The following is a 6,000-nucleotide window of genomic DNA, read 5'->3' as shown; positions in this document are numbered from 1 at the left end:
GTGCAGCACACCCCAAAGAGAATAGACCCAAATAAGCGTTCTCCAACACTTACTAGTTAGAATGTCAGAGGTCAAAGAGAAAGAGAGGATCTTGAAAGCAGCAAGAGAAAAACAATCTGTCACATACAAGGGAAACCCAATAAGACTATGTGTAGATTTCTCAGCAGAAACCATGGAAGCTAGAAGACAGTGGGATGATATATTTAAATTACTAAAAGAGAAAAACTGCCAACCAAGACTCCTATATCCAGCAAAATTGTCCTTCAAAAATGAAGGAGAAATTAAAACATTTATAGACAAAAAGTCACTGAGAGAATTTGTGACCAAGAGACCAGCTCTGCAAGAAATACTAAAGGGAGCACTAGAGTCAGATACGAAAAGACAGAAGAGAGAGGTATGGAGTAAAGTGTAGAAAGAAGGAAAATCAGATATGATATATATAATACAAAAGCCAAAATGGTAGAGGAAAATATTATCCAAACAGTAATAATACTAAAAGTTAATGAACTGAATTTCCCAATCAAAAGACATAGAATGGCAGAATGGATTACGACCCAGCAATACCACTGCTAAGTATCTACTCAAGGGACTTAAGGGCAAAGACACAGACGGACATTTGCACACCAGTGTTTATAGCAGCATTATCTACAATTGCAAAGAGATGGAAACAGCCAAAATGTTCATCAACAGACGAGTGGCTAAACAAACTGTGGCGTATACCTACGATGGAATATTATGCAGCTTTAAGACAGACTAAACTTATGAAGCATGTAATAACATGGATGGACCTAGAGAACATTATGCTGAGTGAGTCTAGCCCAAAACTAAAGGACAAATACTGTATGGTCCCACTGATGTGAACCGACATTCGAGAATCAGCTTGGAATATAGCATTGGTAACAGAGACCAGCAGGAGTTAGAAACAGGGTAAGATAATGGGTAATTGGAGCTGAAGGGATACAGACTGTGCAACAGGACTAGATACAAAAACTCAAAAATGGACAGCACAATAATACCTAAGTGTAATGTAACTAGGTTGGAACACTGAATGAAGCTGCACAGGAAATATGGTTTTTTGTTTGTTTGTTTGTGTGTTTGTATCTTTTGTTTTTGTTTTTTTTCTTTTTCCTTTATATATATATATATATATATATATATATATTATTAGTATTATTATTTTAATTCTCTTCTCTATATTAACATTCTATATTTTTTTCTGCTGTTTTGCTAGTTCTTTTCCTAAATCGATGCAAATGTGCTAAGAAATGATGATCATACATCTATGTGATGATACTAAGAATTACTGAGTGCATGTGTAGAATGGAATGATTTCTAAATGTTGTGTTAATTTCTTTTCTTTTTTTTGATTAATAAAAAAATTTTAAAAAAATGAGTCAGACTGAGGAGCAGAAAGTAAAAAGAATTATTAAAAGCAAAAATAACCTAAGAGACCTCTGGGAAAGCACCAAACATGCCAATGTACATATTATAGGAGTCCCAGAAGGAGAAGAAAGAGAGATAGGAGTGGAAAGAATGTTTCAATAAATAATGACAGAGAATTTCTCAAATGTAGTAAAGGCATGAATATGCCCATTCAAGAAGCCCAGAGAATACTAAACAGTATAAACATGAATAAAAATATACCCTGCCACATATTAATCACACTATCTAATGCAAAGCACATGGAGAGAGTTCTGAAAGCTTCAAGAGAAAAGCAATGTGCTATGTACAAGGGAGCCCCAATTATATTGAGTGCTGACTTCTCATCAGAAACCATGGAAGCAAGAAGGCAGTGGAGTGAAATACTTAAAATGCCAAAAGAAAACAACTGCCAGCCAAGAATTTTATCTCCAATGGGACTTTCAGCCAAAAATGAGGGAGAGATTAAGATATTTCCAGATAAAAAAAACTGAAGCAGGTCATCACCAGTAAGCCTACACTATGAGCAATGCTAAAAGGATTCCTTCAGACTGAAAGGAAAGGACACTAGACAGTAATTCAAAGTGGCATAAAGAATAAAGACCTTTATCAAATGAGGTAAATGTACCCATTTAGATAATTATAAATGCCAGTATAATTGTACTGTACTGTTTGGTATGTCATTCTACTTCTTACTTTCTATTGGTGCTAAAATGGAAATGCATAAAAAGTAATGATAAATCTGTGGCTGGGGACATAGAGTATATAAAGATATAAATGATAACAAGCACAAAAAACATGGGGGGAGCAGAGGGGTATAGGAAAAGTATATGTAAATGCTATTGAAGTTAAGTTGGAGTTGGAGTCACACCAAATATGATTGTTATATATTTAGGATGTTAAGTTTTAACCCCACAATATTCACAAGGAAAATAGATGAAAATATATCCATACGGAAAATGTAATGTACTCAGTATGGTACAACACACACAAAAATAAATAAATATGAAAGTAGGATTAACAAAAGAATTGAGGGACAATAAAGTATAAGACACACAAAAACTAAACATTGGAACAACAGAAGAAAGTCCTGCATTATCAGTAGTAACTTTAAATGTAAACAGATTAAATTCTCCAGTCAAAAGTCAGAGATTACCAGATAAAAATTCAAGACCCAACTATATGCTATCTGCAAGATACTCACCTAAACTCAAAGATACAGGAAGGTTGAAAGTGAGAGGATGGAAAAAATATATACCATGCAAGCAGAAACCAAAAGAGAGCTGGGGTAGCTATACTAATCTGGATAAAATGGATTTTAAGTAAAAAACAGTACATTTTCTTGTTATTATATGCTTATAAAGTGGACAAGTTAACAAGAAAATGTAGCAAATATAAACATATATGCACCTAACAGCAGAGTCCCAAAATATATGAAACAAATACTGACAGTTTTGAAGGGGGAAATTGATTGTTACACATTAATAATAGGATACTTCAATACATCACATCCAAAAATGGATAGAGGGGGTGAGAGTTGGTGCTGCTGACCCAGTGGGGGCCATAGAGCTGCGATGTTTATTATACCAAGGCAGTGACCAGAGCTACCACTGGATATGAATGTACTGGGGCAGGCGGAAGATCTCAAGGCTTTTGAGAGAAGACTTACTGAGTATATTCATTGTTTGCAACCTGCCACTAGGCATTGGAGAATGCTTCTTACAATGGTTTCTGTCTGTACAGTTATTGCTTCATGAAACTGATTAATAGATCCTGAGACACCAAAGGTATCCTTCTTCACTTCATTGTGGAATCATCCATTTTTTTCTGCCATTAGCTGCATCATTTTGATAGGCTTGTTCTTTGCTGAAATATATAAGAGAGTAGTTGCACCGTCAATTATAGCTGCTCAATGTCAAACTGTATTAGCAGGGTATAATATGTCTTGTGATGATACAGGAAAACAGATTTTGAAACCTTAGCCTCATGTTCAACAACAGTCTTTTTTATTATTAAGGAACTTTTTATTAATAGTCTTTCTTCAAATAAGTGGTACATCAAAAAGCCATAAAGGATTCCTTTTCCAGTTATATATGAAAGTCAAGGTAACAACTGACAAGAAGTGTGCAATATTCACCGAGGTTATCTTGATGATGATGACTCATATTATCAGTGCTTTTGGTACCACTGATTACACTATGTTTCAGTATTATTGTCACTATACTAGTTCAGATCCTTCGAATATTTTTGCAGATGAAATATGTATATATGCTAAGAAGTTAACCTTAGAAACAACCTCATTCCCTTTACATAATGTAATTTTGCAAACTACTGTAAATAGCAAATCAATGCCAATGTTAAACAAAGACATGTACCCATTTAGATAATTATAAATGCCAGTATAATTGTACTGTACTGTTTGGTATGTCATTCTACTTCTTACTTTCTATTGGTGCTAAAATGGAAATGCATAAAAAGTAATGATAAATCAGCTCCTTAAACCGGTTGTTGTGTATAACTTGTGCCTTTCATTCTTGCACTCCTCTCTTTTAATCATTCTGCAGGAAAACATAGGATTGAGCCTACACTAAGGAAAACTCATCTCCACTATGTTGTAAGAAATTGTAGATGCTTTTGAGAAATCTTGTTAAACTAGATACTGAACTCCAGCCACTACGGTGGTTATATTTTTCAGTTCCTTGTTTTCATTTAATGCTAAATATACTTTGTACTTTTTAATAATTTTAAGAACACTCAAAAGGCTTCTGGATATACAAATTCAGTTATAAATTATGTATTGTCTGGAAATTTGATAGTCATATTATTTTAGATAATCGGATTTTATACTTTCATAGACATGCTGTTATCCCAACGTTTTACAGGTGTAATCAAGCATTCCACTTCATCACAAGGAAAACACGGAGCAGTGCTACAAACTAGAGACTACAATCATCACTATTTAGAGAGTGTAAATGACACACTGTGCATGCATAATAGTCACATGTACTATTAGAGCCCTTAAAATTAAACTGGATTGCTGTAACCATTTTAAAGTACTAAAGGTGTCTTTTACCTGTTTATGAGAAGATGTTGAAAATGTTTAAATTATTTCATGAGCAATCTTTTAAATCTCATTTAACATAAAGCCGAAAATCCAATAATAGGCCCAAAACTTTTAAACAAGGTTGCCATTTAACTTAAAATGTTTCTATCTTGGCTTTCATGTATATAACATTTTTTTCTTTGAACTGCAGCAATAAAACCCTCTGCTCCTAAGAAGTCTTAAGAAAGTGTTCTGTATATTCATCATTGTTGTATTTTCTGTACATTGTGCAGGTAAGTATATGTATAAAATAAATACATTGTATATATAAAATAATAATAATGGAGAGAACATTTAGTCAGAAGATTAATAAGGAAATAAAAGACTTAAATAATGCTCTAAACGAACTAGACCTACCACCTGTATAGAACACTTCACCCCCAAAAAACCCAGTCTTCTTAAGTGCACATTGATCATTCCCTAGGATAGACCACATGTTAGGTCACAAAACAAAACTCAATAATTTAAAAAATATCGAAATCATAAAATGTATATTCTCCAGCCACAACAGAATGAAGGTAGAGATCAATAACAGAGGAAGAAATTGAAAATTCACAATATGTGGAAATTAAATAAAAGCACAGATTAAAGGATATATAAGAAGTGAAACTAGGAAATATCTTGTGAATGGAAATCAGAATAAAGCATATCGAAGCTTATGTGATACAGCAAACTCAGTGCTCAGAGGGGAATGTATAGCTCCAAATGCTTAGAGTAGAAAAGAAGAAAGACTTCACATGAAAGATCTAATTTCAAAACTGGAAGAGCCAGCAAAGGAAGAGCAAACTAAGCCCAAAGCAAGAAGGAGGACTGAAGAAAACATTAGAGAGGAGGTAAATGAAATAGAAAACAAACAAAAAACTAGAGAGAAAATTTTAAAAATCCAAAAGTTGGTTCTTTGGAAAGATTAATAAAATTGGCACACCTTTAGCTATACTGGCAAAGGAAAAAAAGAGAGGACAGAAATAACAAAATCAAAAATGAAAAGGGGAACATTATCACTGACCAAAAAAAAAATAAAAAGGACTATAAGAGAATACTGTGAACAACTGTATGTCATACATTAGATAAGCTGGATGAAATGGACAAATTCTTAGCAATACACTCACTGTCTACATTGACCCAAGTAGAAATAGATCTCAACAAATCAGTTGCTATTAAAGAGATCGAATCAGTAATCAAAAATTTCCCAATGAAGAAAAGCCCAGGACAAGATGTCTTCACAGGGGAATTCTACCAACCTTTGAAGAAGATGAAACTCCTAATTTGCTCAAACTCTTCCAAAAAGCTGAAGAGGAAGGAATATGCCCTAATTCATCCTAGAAGGCCCACGTAGCCCTCATATCAAAACCAGATAAAGAAACCCTACAAGAAAAGAAAACTATACACCAATGCCTATTATTAACATAGGTACAAAATGCTCAACAAAATACTGGAAAACCAAGTCCATACTAAAAACACAGTAAAAGAATTATATA

This window comes from Tamandua tetradactyla, chromosome 6, assembly GCF_023851605.1.
Source record: "Tamandua tetradactyla isolate mTamTet1 chromosome 6, mTamTet1.pri, whole genome shotgun sequence".
NCBI lineage: Eukaryota > Metazoa > Chordata > Mammalia > Pilosa > Myrmecophagidae > Tamandua > Tamandua tetradactyla.
Note: the sequence above shows the minus strand (reverse complement) of the source record.